This window comes from Canis lupus, chromosome 23 (genome assembly GCF_011100685.1).
Source record: "Canis lupus familiaris isolate Mischka breed German Shepherd chromosome 23, alternate assembly UU_Cfam_GSD_1.0, whole genome shotgun sequence".
Classification (NCBI taxonomy): domain Eukaryota; kingdom Metazoa; phylum Chordata; class Mammalia; order Carnivora; family Canidae; genus Canis; species Canis lupus.
In genome coordinates, this window is record NC_049244.1 from 4,643,755 (window position 1) to 4,663,556 (window position 19,802).

The following is a 19,802-nucleotide window of genomic DNA, read 5'->3' on the forward strand; positions in this document are numbered from 1 at the left end:
ATATGTAAGTTAAACACATTTACATTTTTGATATTAGCAGATATTTTGGGTTGAATTGTATTTTATAGTTTGTTTTTTCTTTTCTGTTTTTATAAAAGTCTTTATGTGGTTGGCTCTTTGTTTTCTGTTTGTTTTTTCATAGTTCTGTAATTTATAAAGGTTTGAATTTTTGTTTTGGTGGTTACTTCCATAATTTGTCTTTGTATTGCTAAATGTGTCTCTACTTCTAGTACTTAGCTTGTATTTTATTAATATCCTTAACCAGGGATCCCTGGGTGGCGCAGCGGTTTGGCGCCTGCTTTTGGCCCAGGGCTTGATCCTGGGGACCGGGGATCGAATCCCACGTCCGGCTCCCGGTTCATGGAGCCTGCTTCTCCCTCTGCCTGTGTCTTTGCCTCTCTCTCTCTCTCTGTCTGTGTGACTATCATAAATAAATAAAAAAAAATTAATAAAAATATCCTTAACCAGAACTCTTGAGTACAGCAATATTTCTGTGGCTTCACCATCTTTTCCTTGAATGTCTGCGTTTCTGCATTGTGGTCCTCATTCAGAGAGGTATTTATTTCATTAATATTGAAAAATAAATCCTGGCAAAATGCTTGGTCTCAATTTCAATCTGTTCCCTGGCATCATTTTTTTTTCTGGTAAGGATTTCTGATTTTTTTAATGTTAAATTTGTATCAATATTTTCCTATATCTTTTTATTATTTATATTTTAATCAATTTTATTCTCCCAAATGAGCTCCTTATGTGTTGTTCTTTGGTGATGGTGGAAGGAAGGGGCAGGATGCCCAGACTAGTCTTCCAGATTTCACACTCAAAGGACTTTCTTGTTTCTACTGCCACACAGACAGACTGCTTCCTGAAAATTATAGCTCATCTCTGCTTTGCTTTTTTTTTTTTTTTTTCTTGAGTGTAGCTTCATTTCCTCTGTCTTTTCAAATCAAATTGAGTCCTGGAGGTCTTTTCCCTCCAGTCTTGTTTACCCCAGTTCCTGCACTCACTGTAACAAACAAGAGAAAGAGTTTAGTAGGATGAGCTCCTCATCTTTAGGAAGGGTACCTTTTATTGCCACTTCCTGAGATTTGCTGGCTGAGCCTTTGTACCATCCCTCATGCTTCTTGTTACTTTTTGTGCAGCCTCTGCCTGGTCTTGACTGCTTTGAGAGCCCTTTCAAAAATTTTGGAGTCTACAAATTATATGTCCCCTGATTGCACTGAAAATGGAATTTGTGCAATTTAATTAATTCTTTTGTAAGATTTACAGAAGAATTTTTATACTAGAATTCTGATTTAATTTTAAAATAGAGTGGGCACACTAGTCCTTCAGAAGTACAGATCAGGGGCAAAGTAAATCAGATCTGCAATTTTTAAAATATACTGTTTATCTCATACGCTCATGAACAATGGAAAAAACATGGGAAGAAGATGTGGGAAAACTTACATAAATTCACCTTTAGTTTTATGTTTTAAATTCTGGCTTCTTTTTCTCACACCCAAAGTCTGGGCATCTGTGTCACACAGCTAGGGATATATTTCCAAGTCTCTTTAAGATAGCTACATTGCTGAGATTGTACAGTTGCATTAGGGATAGTGAGGAAGATGCTTTGACATTCTATGTGGCATGGTATTTGTGCATGGTTTTACACTCCACAGTTTCACACCATCTTGATGTTCTTGCTTGCTTACACATGGACATAGCTGTAGAGTGCCGGGGAATAACTGTGGGTAATAGGCTGGCCTTTTTAAAACCACAAGTCGTGATACAGAGTCAGTGAGCATTTCAGAGAATGGCTAAGCCACAACATGGAGAACAGTCTTTATTTTTGGGTATCCTGGAAGGTATAAGCATTCCATGAGATTTGGTGTTTTCACACACCTGACATTACACCATCACTATAACTATCTTTGAATGTCATGGACAAGGTTATGTATTCTAACTATCTTGCAATGTCACCTAGCTGCTTAGCAGCACTCTAGTACATTTTCTGGGTTATTGACTGCCATGTTGAAGACAGAAATGGTTGCAGAATGGGTTGAGTATTTTTAAATTTTTATGAAAAATAAAGAGCACTTTCCAATGTATAAGGTTCTGTGTTGTTGATACAAAGATGGTAAGTCATCTGCCTCACATTCAAATGGAGGGCAGCATATCAACATTTGTTAAATGCCTATTATGTGGCAAATATTGGGCCAGGCATTTTATTTAGTTTTTTTTAAACAACTCTAGTATGTGGGCATTATGAGCCCCATCTTACAGAGGAGACACCTGAGGCTCAATGAAGGGGTAGAGCCTATACTTGGATCAATGACACCTACTGCACCACACTAATTACATTTCACTAGAGGGAACAAGCATGACTACAATTCCGTGACATGGAAGTGATGGGTTGGGACTGGAAATCAAACCAGGCAGTCTCAAAGTTCCAATTTAAGTACCTGTGCCAAGGTGCCATTGAAACCTGGGTCCTAAGATTATAGATACTATTTGGATTTCTATTTGCATCAGAAAGCTGGGAGTGGGCTGGAAGGGAAGAGGGTTTGAGAGATTAAGCACTTTTGATGTGCATAATGCAGGAGGATTCAAAACTATTAACCAAAAATAAAAGTTATTGAAATGAATTGTTTTCCACTCAGAAAAATATGTAAGCCAGCAGGTCCCCTACTAATTCTTAAAGGGAAAGATTATAAAAATATGTTACATGCTTTTTATTCACAGTGGCTGGTGTCACACTTTCTGGCTTGGTATAGTGTGGGAAATCAAATGCTCTTCTGTGCTACTTTGGTGAAGTATTCAACACTCATCACTGGGGTGGCTCTTTCCTATCACCCTTGTTCTCATGAACTCACCAGGTCAATTATCTCACCATTTTAGCATCATGGGCTTTTGTGTTGAATTCACCATGTTATTGTCCTCACATGCATTTGCTTTCAGCACAGGCTATTTTTTTTTAATTTAAATTCAATTTGCCAACATATAGTATAACACACAGTGAGCACAGGCACAGGCTATTTGGAGTAGAATTTTGCAGTGTGTCATTTCCTGTGTCACAGGCAGATAATAGGGCTGTGTAATTAAAAAGGTTAGCAACACTGACATTTCTGTGTTTGTGCTAGAATTATCTTGATATTACCAGGGATTAAAGAATGCTGCCACCTGCTAGGAACATATGCATATGTTTGAGCAAAGGTTAATGAGTCTTTTCAGAAAAATGTTTCAAGTATGGGCTCAAGAGCAAGTTGGCACATTATAAAGTAACAGAGCTGTATGTTCTGACCCTAAGTCAGTTTTGGGTAAGACAATTTGAAGGTTCCTTTTTAGGGTGGTGGTGGGTAGTATAGTTGTTTGATTGATTATTTTAATATTGGATATAAGACAGATTTTCTCTGGCTTGACTAGATGCTCCACCTTGCACACTTATATGCAATATTAATTCTGTGTCAGAGTAGTTGTACATATTGTAGGAGAGCAAATGCCCCTTTATCTTAATCTCTGTGTATTTGTCTTTGTATTGTGCAGTCCTGTGTACAAAGATGGTAACTATCATGGAGGCGTATCCACAGTGACTTGAATTGTACTTATTGAATATATAAGCATATTGGATATAAATATAGATTAATAAACTTGATACCATTTAATTACCCTCACACTGCATACCAATTCTCTATTCTCTGAAGGTCTTCTTTGGTTAAATATTATGGCCAAGTTTTTGAGAATCTTCTAAATCTCTGAGCCTTTGTGCAAAATGTTATTTTCAGTACCCATTTGTTAAGTGGCTTTTTCTCTTTGATTTACAAAGAGTGTTGGTGCTTTTTTGAAAATTGCTCTCTGGACAAACAAGACATCCTCTCAAATCAAGATGGTGGCTTGACCTAAAGAAGCCCTTTCACCTCCCAGAAAAGTGGAATAGTGAAACTTGTCTCTCTCTTATTCAACTGCCTTGCTTTAAGAAAGGACTTGTTAGTTTAAAAATAGTCATCTTTTATTCCCTGCCTGTCAGGGCCTCTCTGCCTTCTCTCAAAAGCCAGCATTTACTGATGTTCTTTGATTGACACCCTCCTCAGCACTAAAATGGAGGAGAGAATGGGAGAATATTCCATTTTATTGACAGGTGCTGAGACCTTGTCAGGGACAATTGCTTAGCAACCTCTATGATGCCACTTTTGGGAAAGGGGAAGAAAGCACAGAATTACATGTAAATGAAAAGGAAGCATAAGTGACAAAGGCCAACTATCATAAAACACCAAGTATTTTTTTTAACTAGTTCTTTAAGTTAGCAATGTAACCTGTAAAACTTACACAAATGATTTTTTTCTTCCCTTGGGTTATTGGATTACTGAAGATTTGAGATAGCATCAGGTGGGGAGTGAAAAGCAGCTTGTTCTGGGAAAGAGACCCTGAGTTCCTACCTTGACTCTCATCCTGGCTGTTTGACACCATGCAGACCTCTCCACATTCTGAGAAAACCACCCTTGTAAAAAAGAAAGAGGTTTATAATGCATGTAGAAGGGGCTTGAAAATTATTTAGAGCTTGTAAAATAAGAAAAAACACTAGCTTGCATTTGAAAATATTTTCAAAATGCCTCTGATCCTTGTAGTTCTGTGACACAGAATAACTCTTATTGCTATATTCCAGTTAGTAACTATTAACCCCATTTCTGGTTATAGAATTTTTTCACAGCTACACTGGGGTAGGTGGGAGCTTGATCAAGTTGACTGGTCCCAAGCCTGTGGCATTTCTACACTTTTATCATTTTCTGTTGCTACCTTTAATTATTTTTGTAATGAGATTATGTAAACTAGCTCTCTCCAAATGATCTGCAATGGAAAACTAGTTTTTTAAAAAATATTCAAATGTGTCATACATGAATACTTTTGCAGAATATAATACAAGTGAAATGGTAGTCGATTTCCTGGTTTGGACCAATGTGCTATGGTTAAATAAGATATTATCATTGGGGGGAGTGGAGCAAAGGGTACATGGAAATGCTGTACATTTTGGTAACTTTTTATGAGTCAATTTACTTCAAAATATTATTAGAAGTTAAAAATAAATACAAAATATAACTTACATTTTAAATTATTAAAGTCAACAGATATAAAATTACTCTGTCAAATTCCAACAGAAGTTTTTAAATGTATACTCTCAATTTCTGTACTCATTTTGTGGTGAACCAGAGACAGACAGGTCTACTGACCATACAAGTGTCAATGTGAATGAAAATAAATTCCTCTTCTGTTGAAATAAGTAATTCCTAAAGGAATTGTAATTTCTCAGTCTCAATTTTTAGTCCAAGGAAGAACATCTGATTGTCCCAAACTTTGTTCATGTCTAATCAAGTATGGTGGGGCCGAGGAGGTAGACTCACATCAGGGCCCAAACTAAGAATGAGCATTAGTTCTTGGAGCAGTGGGGATGAAGATAAATCCCAGAAGTAGTCAATAAATGACTCAAAATGTGACCATTGCTAGGGATGCAAAGATGAGCCCCTGATGGAAGTAGCTGTAGATTGCTGCCCCAAACTACCAATTACTAAAATAAGATGAAGTGAAGAGGAATGGCTATGGGAATTCAGAGAAGAGAAGACTTTTACAATGGGGGAGATTACAGAATGTTTCTTGGAGTGAGTGGCATCTGAGCAGTTTAGATAATCCTTGAAGTAACTGTGAGGTTTAACAAGAGATAAATGGAGAAAGTTATTGTTGGGTTTTGAAGAGATTGCTATTTTAGGAAATCAATCTTTTAGTTGTGGGGAAGTTGGGTTAGGGGTATTGGGAGGTGAAGCCAAAGTCAAAGAGGCCAACACTAAGGCTGGTGCAGGGGGAGGAATTCCAACATCTGAAACAGTGGTTGTAGGATGGAGAAGGAAATGATTGCAAGAGAAATTTCATTTGTAAAATAGAGCATAGAAACTGATTCAATGTGGGGCATTAATAGTGCAAGATTCAGGGATCAAAACATATTGTGGAGGAATAAAACTGAGTTTAGTTTCAGTTATACTGCTTTTGAGGGGCTGGTGTTAGTTTGGGTAGTGACTTCCTCATATAGTCAGAAATAATGGTTGTCAAAAAATCAAGAGCATACATTCACCAACTTGGTACCTTGAATTGTGCTCCTTAAAAAGATATACTCAAGATCTAATTCCCAGCAATTATGAATATGACCTTTTTTGGAAATAGGGTCTTTGAAGATGAAATTGAGCTAAGGACCCCTATATGGAATCATCCTGAATTTAGAATGGTTGCATCCTTACAAGTATTCTTACAGGAGAAAAGACAGAGAGGTTTGACACACAGAGATATGTGGAGAAGGCCACATGAGGACAGAGACAGAGGCCGAGGAACTCTAGGAGCCACCAGAAGCTGGAAGGGCCTGAGAGGATTCTCACAGGAGGCTTCGGTGAAAGTGAGTCCCACTGACACCTTGGTTTCAGACTTTGGGCCACCTGAAGCATGAGAATAAACTTCTGTTGTTTTAAGCCACCCAGTTTGTGGTAATTTATTATGGAAGCTCTAGGAAACTAATGCAGCACCTCTTCTGAGAGCTCAATATATGTATTTCAAATGATGTTGTTCCTGTGTTGTGAAGTAGAGGGAAAATGAAGCTATTTACTCACCTTTATTAGCGTCTTGTTTCTGGATATTTTCAAGGTAGGTTTTCTTGCAAGTCAGCAGAGGTGGGAGTGAAGTGGTTCAGAAGAACGAAGTTTAGGACACCTTAACAAGGGTAAATGTGATAGAATTATTAGTTGATCTACCCCTGCCCCATTTAATTATTTTCTTCCTTCTTTCCTTGCTTCCTCCGTCCGATAGAAGAACTCTTTCTCTTTCTTTCTTTCTCTTTCTTTCTTTCTTTCTTTCTTTCTTTCTTTCTTTCTTTCTTTCCTTCCTTCTTTCTTTTTCTTTCTTTCTTCCTTCCTTCCTTCCTTCCTTCCTTCCTTCCTTCCTTCCTTCCTTCCTTCCTTCCTTCCTTCTTCTTTCTTTCCTCCTTTCTCCTTTTCCTTCTTTCCTCCTTTCTTTCCTTCTCCCCTCTTCCTCCCTCCCTCTCTTTCTCCTTCTCCTTCTTTTTTTATATAATCTCTCTATATTAGATTTCCTGCCATTAAAACACAATTAATTAGCTTTAAATTTATTCTCCCATTTTTTTAATACTTAAGGAATATATATATGTGTGTATATATATGACTATACATAGTTGATATACAGCTATATTAGTTACAGAAGGTATACAACATAGTGAATCAACAACTCTATATATTATGCTGTGCTCACCACATTTTTCCATTTCTAACTGTCAATCATAATTGATCACACTGGAATAACCAATGTTACCCCATTCAAAAGTAATCAGAGTCCCATACACAGTTCAAATCAGAGTCCCATACACAGTTCAGTCTTATTCTGGTTGAAGATGTCTAATTGGACCAATTAGGGCACTTATCTATTCTGAACCAATCACTCTGGCGATAAATTAAACTGCAAGAAAGACTTCATAGATGGTTTAATGGCATCTAGGCCTGACTCCTAAGGATAGGGTAACTAAGCCCCATTTTGATTTGCCAGTCCTTGGTTCAGATATTCACTAGACCAGATTTTGTTAGCTTTGGAAGACTGAGCATAATAAATAGGGATGTATTTATGCCCACGTGTATTGCATTTGGTCATACCCCTTAGCTATATCATATATTACATAATCTCAAAAGTGATGGTGTGTAGCTGACCCAAATGAGGAAGACCCAAGCCTTCCTCAGACTGGCTGAACTGCACAACAGTTCCAGCCTTATTTATAGAGGGGGGGCAGTTGGCTATCTAGAAGTCTGATGTGACATTACCCTCAAATTTTGGTCTGTAACTCTGGATCTATTGTTTAGAATCTTTGTAGCCTGCAAGCTTATAACTTCTTTAGAGAATATCGTGGACCTCTGTTGTATTGTTTTTAAAAATCTTAAATTATTGAGTGTAGTTGACATACAATGTTATATTAATTTCAGATGGACAACACAGTGATTCAACAATTCTATACATTATGTAATGCTCACCACGATAAGGATGGTTACCATCTGTCACCATACAATGTCTTATGCTGTACTTTTCATCTCTGTGACTTATTTATTTTATAACTAGAAGTTGGTACTTAATCTCCTTTACATGTTTCACCCATTACTCTGTTTCACCGTTTTCCTCTGGCAACTACCACTTTGTTTTTACCATCTTGACATCCTTTTGTATTCTTCAATTTGTAAACTTTGTTTTGCCCCCAAACCAAAGTCAATGTTTGTTCTTACTCAGTGGATCTGAGTCAACTATTGACATTTGCCAGTTCAGTGGAAACCCATAGCTAATTGGTTTAAGGCCAATCCTGAACCATTCCTGGGGCTGGAGCTGAGCCTGGGGCTGGAGCCAGTCCCACCAAAACCACATAGCCTCTCCAGTGGATCATGGCTTAGCATTGATGTTGGGAGAGGCTATTACAATATCCACTCATTTTCATTGTTCAACTTCTAATGGATATTCACTTGCTGTTGTGGAGACCATTAATGTTTTCCTTTTGCAAATGAGAAGACTGTGAGATCACACTTTTCTAATTTAAATCATTTAGCAGTCTAACACAGATTATTTGCTTACATAAAGAATATTTGGAGGTGTAAGAAATGTTCCTGGAGCCAGTATTCTAAGGGAAAGTGGTTTCGATTTGTGCTTCATAGAGATTCGGGGGTCTCTGAGATATCTCATAGCTGAGATGGACAAGGAAGGATAGAGCTTTGAATGCTGGCCTTGTTTCATTCGTGGTGCTCCTTTCTTAGATGTTTCATGCATATTGTAGTTGTACATGCAGGATTCCATTTAAGATCTGATACTGCTGACATGCAGGTTGAAAGCCACTACTCCAATCCTAGCCCTGTGACTTTGAAAAAAAAAATCCCTCTTCCTCTTTGGTTTTCAGTTTCCTTTACTTGTAAAGTGAGGGTGCTGGATGAGAAGTTCTTGAAGTTTCCTTCTTTGCTCAGTAGTCCATGATTTAGTGACTTTTGTCTTTGGCCAAAGTGGTGCTTATTAGTTGCATGAAAACTGATAAATTACTACCTTAGAAGTTATTAATTCAGCATGGCTTCCCCATCTTAGTGAGTTTTCAGCTGGCTAATGCTACATGACAGTCATAAAATGCCAGCATTGCTAGTGTGCGATGGAGTTAACAGTATGAGATTTGCTAAGTGTTTCTATGTGATCAGTGTGAAAGCAATCACATCTCCAGAGTGAGAAAGGTCAGCGCCCTGTAGCTGCCAACCTTCACCACACTAAGGGGATGTGAAGGGGACTGCCACCCGCCGAACACAAATCAGGCTACAGAATGAATACCCTCTGCTGATGCAGTCTAATAGCTCTGGATGTCAAATGATATTATTTTGGGAGACTGTTAAGCCCCTTTCTCAGTGCACAGCAGTGTATAAATCCCTTCATCTCATTTGATTAATCTGAGTGACTATAGAATATTTTATTAGGCACAGAAAACATGACTGCAATGTGATGGTCTGTAGCATTACTGAGCATGGAAATTCTTTTAAGTCCTGACTTTTTCCTAGCTCTAGTATGCTTGAAAAGGGGGAAAAAAACCTCTTCTTGGTCTCAGTGAACTAGTGTTCTATATGATATAATGTTAGTGAATATATACATAAATAATTAAAAAAAGGATTATGTAGTCAATCACAACTACTATAGGATCAGATTCTTCCCATCTTAAAGAGGACTCCTTCTTTCTATATGTTAAGCCCTGGAACATACACCAGTGCTTGGCAGAAAGGAGACCATATTAACAGTGGTTGTTTCTAACTAGCTGGTGAGATTACAGGTTATTTTTAAAATCTTTATGTTTTTATATCTCATACATTTTTATAGTGGGGATGTGCTATATTATACTATAATGAGAAATATATTTGAAATAATGTGTTATTTCGAAATGCATTTTTCTTTTGTTCATTTTAGGGTAATTCTTTTCCCCAGAAGGTTCTGAGCATGCTTTTTTTCCCCCTTCCTGAAATGCTGTGTGAAATAGATTAACTGAGCTCTGCCTGGGAAGCATCCCACTTCTTCCTTTTCAAGACCCTGAGCCACTGTGGCCTGACAAGCGGTAAGAAAAGTGATAATAAAGATGATGAGCCACTCCAGGGCTGGATTTCATTTCCAGCTTAATTAAATCCTAGAAACACACCTGACCTCTAGCTTTGAAGAGCTGCCACAAAAGCCAGGTGCCCTCATCAGCTCGGGCTTACCCTGCAGCGATGGTGGAAAGCCAGCCTGAAAGGACAGGGGGAGGGAATACGCAGCCAATGGAGATGAAACGGTGGAGTCAGGAAGCAATATTTCAGAGAAAGCTGTTTTATCTGGTGGGCAATCTATTTGCCCTTCTGCTTAAAAGGTGAACAGCAAAGCTAACCTACAAATGTACTGAATTGAAACTCCTGCAATGGCACCCCGCTGCCCCTGCCACCTGTTCCCCTCCACCAGGTTCTTGACCAGCTCCTGTCCCCACTTGTGGTAAATTGGGTACAAAATGCACTTTGTTGGCATAAGTCCTGACTGGCCCTCCGTAATCCTGAGGGTGGACTGCCTCCTTGTTTATTTACAAGCTTCTGGCTACTTCTGGTGCTTTGGTCACTATGGCCAGCTGAGGCTGCCTGAGGTCTCTATTCTATATCACAGAGACCAGAAGTTCTCTTACATGTAACTAAAAAGGACAAATCCTTGCTATGATTTATTGAGCCTAGGAATTTATAAGGAACTCGAATTACATCATCTTACTAGCTTTCACAACTACTTGTGACCTATTCCCAGGGTTTTACAGTTGAGGAAATGGGGGTCCAAAGAACAAGTAACTGTCTTAGATATCAGAAGCCAGAGCCTAAGACCATGATTCGGACTCCTGGGATCTATGGAAGGGTGCTGATGGGAGAAGCCTAGAGGAGGCAGGGGGGTAGACAGGAAAAGAAAAGGGCAAATAAGGTTGTGATCGCAGGAAACTCAGCCTGAGCTTGATCCACAGAGGGTTCTGGAGCATAAACCACACCATAGAGTGGTCCCCACCTTGAGGCCAAGAAACTGAGCCCTTATCAGTTATCTGCTGTGGGCCATCTCTGGGGGTGAGGCCATGACTTCTCAGGCCAGGAGGCTCTCATCAGCCAAGGGCAATTTTCTGAAGCAAGGGGACAGTTGGAGCTCATGACAGTCAATACTCGCAGTGTCTAGGGGATAATTGTACTGCCTGGAAAAGAGGCTCTAGTAGGGTACCACCTGAACCTATTAATCTGCAATTAATCCACACTGCTTCCCTTTGGAATCCAAAGATGACTCTAAGAGTTATGGTGACCCAGGTGGATCACTTCTGTTCTTGTAGAATTGTGAGGGTTGTCACAAATGGGGATAAAACATTCATTGCATAGGAGGTGCTTAACCATGGAGAAGATGAAGAGTCCCTTGACAACAAGCTGTTATTTCCTTCTGCCCTTTGATTCTTTTAGCATTTTATACCTTCATGAGAGCTGCCATTATATTTTCAAAGTTAGAACATTTCTGTCTAGCATTCAAGATTCCCTAAGGAAGAAATCTTGCCTCATTTCATGTAACGTTCCTGACTGTACACATGCCTTGTCTATAGTAGACTACTAATCAACACTGGTTGAATTAAGTATTCCTTCAATTTGTGGGGGAATACCCTTCCTGGTGTTATTATTTCAGTCAACTGATCACTCACCATTAATTCAATATCTACTAGTTGTGAATAGCTCAAGGGGTATCATGTTGGTGGCTGCCTATTTTATTTCTTAACTACTTATCTGTTGAAGAGTTTCAGAGTCTATGAAACAGCAACAAGAGGGTGAGCATCAAGGTAATTTTAGCAGAGATTTAGTAACTGGACAAGGAAGGAATGGATAGGGAGTCACATGGGAGAAAGAGTGACTGTCTTGGAATTAGGAGACTTGGAATACCATTCAGTTTTACATCTGTAAAGTGGGGCAAAGATGCTGCCTGACTGAACATGCAGGTCTGGTGTGGAGGACCAAGGGAGACAATGTAGGTGAAATTCAGACTGTGCAGAGAAAAGTAACCCATGCTTAAGGACCAGTGATGGGTCAAAGGCAAGAATGGTAGGCAAGGTGTCTTAGAATCCCTCCCTGAAGTTCAGGTGGCACATTCTACCATTACCGCATGTGTACTTATAATTCAGTGCCTCAGGGAAAAGAGGAAGAAAAAGGAAAATCAGAGTTCCTCTCTCTTTACCTCCTGACTTTAGGTATCTGAATATACTATAATTAGAGCCCCAGCTTACACCAATTTCTGAAAGTTTCTCATTTAATTTTACAAGGACATACACACTTTACAATGCCTGACACCTGCTCAAGCAGGCAAATAATTGTTTTGACACTATGACACTCGTAGAGAGTATATTTTAAAAATTTCTAAAACCTGCCAATGGGATAATTAGAGTAATTCTCATTTGCCAGGGCAATGAGCTCTCTAGGCCAAATTGCTCCCTGATGGCATGCCAACCACCTTTCCTGGTCCTCACTGGCTGGTGGAGATTTAGTTCCACATAGATTGTTTCATTCCTCACTGATGACTGATTTTTGACCTTTAATGATAATACCAGTTATGCATTGAGCACATCATTTGTGGGTTCCTTTGGACGGGTGTTTTATTATAATTCTCATTGCTTGAAAAATACCTTTAATTTAATACAACTGTTGGGCTATTCAGGGTTTCCCTTACCTTATGGAATGACCCTGACACTGGAACAAGGCATGGGGCAAACAGAGCTAGCACCCATGTCATGGACATGGTGTCCAGGGAAGGAGGGAGGGCCTGGGGAAGAGTTCAAGGAAGCAGATAAAGAGAAAATCTGGACATGAGGTGAAGATTAGTGAAAGAAAAGGCTAGAGGCAGCATCTTATGTTTGGGTAAGATTTAGGAAGAATTCTGGACATGCCAGGGGTAGAGGGAGTAGTGTGGTTTCTTTTCTGAACTGCCAGGCTACAACACTGGACCATGAACTTGGGAGCAGTTAGGATGCAGGGCCCAGTAAGGAAGCCTTCCATAATCCCAGCCTTGGTTGGAGACTCTAAAGAGCATCTCTTTCATTCCTACCACAAAGTGAATGTGGGATCTGCGGCCCAGACTAGTGAAGTGACCCGTTGGAGGCCACATAGCTTGAAGATGCTCATTTCAGGTGAAGTTCACTCTGCTGGGCTTTCCAGGCGACATAGAAGAACAGTCAGGTATCTATAACTAGTTGTCAAAGTTTGTGTTTTTGTTTTTTCCACAATTCTACTCTGATTTGTGATTGGGTAAATAAAGAAAATGTCTTTAAGATCTATTTTTCCCCCAACGGGGTGTGTCTTGAACCTTGTCTTTCCACATGCACCAAATCGATCATTGCCTTTCAGAGTTTGGACCTTAGATTTGTTCATTTTATAGAGGAGAAAAGTGAGACTTCAGGAGGTGACATGGCCTGCTCATGGTCACATGGCTAGTGACTGGCTCAGTGCACTCGAAAAAGTATGAATTGGCCCATGCATGTATAATGAAGCTGGACTTTCTAGGTACACAGAGGAAGTTAGCTAAAGCACTTGTAAACCAGTTGGGGAGATAAGATTTTACTCTCAGGCGTAGGCCAGTGTTCAGAAAAGGGGATGGGATGATGGAGGATTGAGCCACCTTATTCTTGAGTCCTAGAGCAGGTGGAACAGGTAGACATAAAGAGGAAACTGTGTTCTGAAGGTGAAGGAAACATCAGAGTTCAGGTAGAGAGTCATGAATGGGAGCTGACAGAGGGGACAGAGGAGAGCAGAAGCCAGGTGAAGTATTTATGAATGTGGAGAGTTAAATTCAAACAGTGCAGAAGGGCATACGGCAAAAATTACCTGTTCCTTATCCCATCTCTGCCTTCTTCTGATTCATTTCCCATGGATAGGTTCTTCTTGCTTTTGGTTCTTCCAATAGTTATCTTCAAAATTCTCAGTAGTATGTGAAACTTTTATATCTCCAATTATTAATTTTAAACATTAGTTACAGACTCTGTTCTGTGTGATTAAAAAGAAAAAAAAAAACTGTCCCACTTCCCCCACCTTCCCACCTCATCCTACTACTCTTTTTTTATTGAGTGGGTTCTTCTATTGGCACATCGAGAATTTTTAAAAGTAGACTTCAAATGCTTCATCTCGATCCATCAAATTTAGACAAATTGGATTCACTGTTCTGAGAGATAGAAGATGAAATGAGAAGCTCTGAACTTCCTTTAATTTTCTCTCCTTGCAATCTCGTCATTTTCCAACTACATCATTTAAAAAAAAGATTTTATTTATGAATTCTTGAGAGAGAGAGAGAGAGAGAGAGAGGCAGAGACACAGGCAGAGGGAGGAGCAGGCTCCATGCAGGGAGTGCGATGTGGGACTTGATCCCGGGACTCCAGGATCACGCCCTGGGCCAAAGATAGACGCTAAACCGCTGAGCCACCTGGGCTGCCCCAACTACATCATTAAATGTCATCAAGGCTTATTACTTTTTCATTCTATTTTATAAATATGCTTACCTTCTCCTTGCTTTGCCATATGGGTCATTAGCAATGTTATGATTACATATTAGTCACCCCAAGATCAAGTGGAGTGGCCCTTCTGGGAGTAGAAAATAATACAAATGTATGTTGTGTAGATTCAGGCCATCGCCTTTTCAGAATAAGCTTTCAAAATGTGAAAATAAGAACTTATTTTCATTTACTTCAGCTTCTCAAAATGATGACATTTTAAATGTGCTATATATATGTATTTTATTAATATAGATGTTGTGTCTAAAGTTTCTAATTTTTTTGAATTTTCTTATTGAAAAATGATTCCTTCACCATTTACAAAGATTTTCTCATGTGATCACATTACCTATCAAATAAGAATCTATCTTTTTGTGAAGATTTTTCTCCTGATATCCTAACTTAATATTCTAGTTGGGACTGTTTATTTTTTCATGGCACAGTTGTGTCTCTGGTTTTCTTTTTCAATGCACCTGTGGCTTTGGGCTCACTGTTTTCATTTTCTTGAACTTTTTTTTAACTTCTCAAGCATATTTTCAAGTAATTTTTTTCCCAGAAAGGGGACATAAGGAGGTACTATGAGTCTTGCATGATTTAACAGTCAACCTTAATATTTGAGTGGCAATTTGGCTGGACATAAAATTACATATTTAAGCTTATTTTCTTGCAGAGCTTTGAAAACTATTTGTAGTAGGTTGTGTTCTTTCTCCACAAGTGGGGATGGAATTTGGAGAGCAAGATATTTATTAAGAATCAACATTTGGCGGGGCAAGATTAGGCTGACTGAGAATTGGAATTGATTTGCAGGTCTGACAAAGCTTCAGCCCACATGGCAGGTGCTCTGCAGTGAGTGCTACCCATGAATATCTTGTGTTGGGCTGAAATGGCTGGACTTTTATACTTCTCTCTCTCAGTCACCAGATACTGGCTGCCCTGAGAAGGGCATGACTTTATGGGACTAGTGTCCTTATGAGAAAATAAAGGGACACCAGGCACACATGATTATACAGGAAAAAGCTATGTGAAGACAGTGAGAAGGTGGCTACCTGCAAATCAGGAGAGCAACCTCATGAAAAACCAAACTTTCCTATATGTTGATCTTGGACTTCTAGTCTCTGGAACTGTAATAAAATGCTTTTAAGTCACCCAGTGTGCAGTATTTTGTTAGGGCAGCCCTAGCAAACTCATATAGCTCCCTGAGTTTTTCTGGAAGAAATTTTTATGAAACCCTTATTTAGAGTCAGTTGCAACTAAAAGTGATTTTCCAATATTTCAGACCTTTATTAAGGTCCAAGGTGAAGTGCTGTTGAAAAATATGTTTTAACTATCTTTACACTTGTCATGTTCTGAGCTTCCCAGCAGATTCTTCACATAATATTGTTACTTACCTCCTCCACCTTCCACTCTTCAAAGAGATCTTTTCTGACTGTACTTCCAAAATGTTCTTTAACTTTTGCAAGTTCCATCAGCTTAATGGATTATGCTCGTCCCTAATCATGACTCAGTGCTAGGAATCAATGAGCAAATGGAGGTAAGAATAAAGAAAATCAACTTAATTAGTAATTGGATTTAAATCCTACTAACTAGGGAAGTAGGATTTCTGTTTTGCCTTTAGGACACTTTTTGGAAAAGAGCAAATTGTCTAAAATCAAAGCCTAGTTCTTCTACATTGTAATCCCAGGCATTGAGTTTAATGTTTAATTACCTTGATTTGGCTAGAAATTTTTCCAAATGACTCTTTCCTTGGAATCCTGTTATGGTGTTGAATTCCCATAGCAAAGCATTGGACAAAAAAGTCATCAATTATAAGGAAGATGTGGTATATATATACAATGGAATATTACTTAGCTATTAGAAACGACAAATATCATTGGCTTAGACATGGATGGAACTGGAGGGTATTATGCTGAGTGATGTAAGTCAATCGAAGAAGGACAAACATTATATGGTTTCACTCATATGGGGAATATAAAAAATAGTTAAAGGGATTATAGGGGAAAGAAGAGAATATGAGTGGGAAAAATCAGAGAGGGTGACAAAACATGAGAGACTCCTAACTCCAGGAAACGAACAAGGGGTGGTGGAAGGGGAGGTGGGCAGGGGGATGGGGTGACCGGGTGATGGGCACTGAGGGGGGCACTTGATGGGATGAGCACAGGGTGTTATACTATATGTTGGCAAATCGAACTCCAATAAAAAAAATACAAAAAAAACCCCTCAACAAACAAACAACAACAACAATCCTCCTGGGCTGCACCTCGGCCCTCTTAGTCATTTCTGGGGGCAGGCCCCAGGTGTAACTATTTTGTAGAACTCCCCAGAGCATTTCAATGCCTATGAAAAGCTAGACACCACTGATTTAGAGTCAAAGAGTCTTGTTTCAACTGTGTGACTTAAAGCAACTTTTAGGCAACCAATGAATCACTAAATTCTACCTCTGAAACTAATAATATGCTGTATCTTAATAATAAATAATTTAAAAAATTCATCAATTAAATAGCATGCATTGAGTGTGTTGTGTTTCTATCTGTGGGTTTGGTGCTCAGAGGACACAAAAGATCCATAAAACACTGTCTCTCTTCTTAAGGATTGTTTCCTATAGGCTGACTGGCATGAAATCATATGGATATGTCTACTCTGGGATGACCAGGCTGTAGGAAGATCTGAGAAAAACCACCGGAATGGAATGTTTTAGCCCAGTTGAAACACAAACAGACTACATGGTTCTTTTTTTTTTTTTTTTTTTTTTGACCACCACCACAATTTTATTCTTAAATAAATGCTCAGTCCAAGGCCAGGTTAGGTGGACAGGTGGGGAGAAAGCAGAGGAAGGGCAGGTCGTGGACCCATCCCCCACTGTGAGGCCCCGGGGAACAAAGGGTGCTGGGGGGAGGGCTGGGACCGCCGCCATCTCACGCAGCATGGTCCCCAGACCCCACACCCCCGCCCCAGGACCCCTGGGCCCAGCTCAGCCGGTGTGGGGTCCAGCAGCGGGGGGCCGGCCTGCATGGTCACCGTCTGCCCGACAAGAGCTCAGGTTCAGGGGCAATAAGAGGGATGGGATCACACGCCAACAACCTGTGCCTTCCACGGACAGCCACGCTCCCAGCTGCCCAGGGTGGAGCATCCAGGACGCCGTGCGGCCACAGCAGACCGGGAGGCCAGAGGTCTTCATGCTCCTTCAGGCAGCAGGACTCAGCGCTGGCACCGGGCTCTGACTTCCCCAGGACCCCCTCAGTATCCTGGAGGCTCAGGGCTCTTGGAGATGTACTTGTGCCTGTAGCCAAGGTCTGAGTGAAAGGGGATAAACTGAACTTTGAAGTCTCGGAAGCTTCGAGATGGAGAGCGATGTTGTAGAGCTTTCTGCCAAGCTGGAAGGGCACGACCGGGTCGTCCTCCGAGGCAGGATAAGCAGGGAGCAGGAGATGTGCTTCACATTTTCATCATTTGCAAATTTAATTCCACTGCTTGTAACGGGGTCGAGGAAGAACCAGTCAAACCCAGGGAAGTATCGATATCTCACTGAGAATGGATGACTCTTGGCTTCCTCACGGATGTCAGTGAATGGAGATTCCAATATAAGGGCATCTGGAGGTGTCTCTCGCTCACAGAGGCCCGCACCAGATTTGTCGCCACCCCAGTGCCTAGGGAATGACCCCAAATATACACAGGGTTGTCTCCACTTCAGGCTTTGATCCAGTCAAAAACATGGAGTGTGCATCATAGGTCATGCCTCGCTCTAATGGGGTTCCTACTGAGTCACCCCAAACTCTGTAGTCAAAGGTGACCACGTGGTAACCAAGGGAACTCAGCACCTTATAAAGCTCCACCGGATGGTCGCCTCCTCTGGTGCCTGCATTCCCATGGAGGTACAGGATGATAGGGTGGCTGGAAGCCAAGGCATCCTCATGCCACATCTGGTCCTTTCCTTGGGCGTCCTTCCACCAGACCGCAGGGCCAGTGTGCCAGACTCCAAGGGTCACATCTTCCTCTGGCTGAAGGTAGTAATTACACGTGTGATTCAAACCTTGATCCTGCGGTTTTTTCAAGTCAATAAAATAGGGAACCCTCACAAAATTCAAGAAAATCAGTTTGGCCTGTATCCCAGGACACAGTTTGATGAGAAATGGAATGGCAACATACAACCCCAGAACACAGAGAAGTATCTTCTTCATTCGGAACCACAGGCCCTTTCGCTGCTCCTTGTTGTGCCCAAGATCGCGAATCCGAGAAACCACCAAGGAGCCGACACCGATGCAAACACACGAGGGTTTATTGACAAGCTCAAGCTTGGGTCCAAGTACACCCGACACAGCGGAGCAGGGACTTGGACCGACTACATGGTTCTGAAAGAGCTGAAAGATTTGTTGAGTTTTTACTTATGTGTCAACAGGACACATAAGAGGTTCAGCACTGCTTCCCAGTTGACCACACTCTTTTGTGCTGTGCTTCTTTTTGCTGTTTGGCCTGGAAAATACTCCTAGTTCCTGAAGTCTTTAGTTCTTTAGTGACTATCTCAGTGTCACTCCTTTACTAGATGTGACCTAAAAACAAGCTATGCCTCTCTCTAAGTCTCTAAGTGAGGGTAACTATGGTTCTTGCCCCAGCATACATGAAGCACTTCCCTAGTTTAGGATATGTAGTAAATACCCACTGAGTATCAGGTATGTGTGGAAGGTGCCTCCTCATCTTCAAGGAGCAATTTGAGCATCATCTTCACCCCCTGCTCAGCTATATTTGGTCATTTTCCCTCTGGACTCCTGTAGCATTTTCACTTCTTTTTCTTATTGCACATCTCATATTTTACTATGATTTGTTTAATTAACTCCTGAACTAACTCTCCTAGATCATGAGAATCCTATTTTATATTTTACTGTAATCACAGCCTATTATAAAAGTACCTGGCACATAGTAGGCATTCATAGACTATAGTTGATTAAGTAATTACAACCAGTTGCTTTTTGACTGGGGACAAGGTATATAGGGAAATAAGAGAGAGGAAAAGATGGAGTTAAATTATAGGACACTGGCAAGGGAGATATTTAAACATTTCATGATATTCAGTTGGCTGGCTGGGAATTGATGAGTAGAAAATATGTGACGTGATTTGACCCAGTGGAAATTGGGCAGGTTAATGAAGTTCTATTTGGGGAGGCTGGGATTCTTGAGAATTCTCAAAGCCTGTCTCTACCATCAGCTGTAGCATTATTTTGGTTCTGCCTATAAGTTG

General features: G+C 40.3%; 1 pseudogene; it reads right to left on the reverse strand.

Moving 5' to 3' along the window:
• Window positions 1-17,806: 17,806 nt before the first annotated feature.
• Window positions 17,807-18,881, reverse strand: LOC100685151 (annotated as a pseudogene).
• Between the last annotated feature and the right edge of the window lie 921 nt (window positions 18,882-19,802).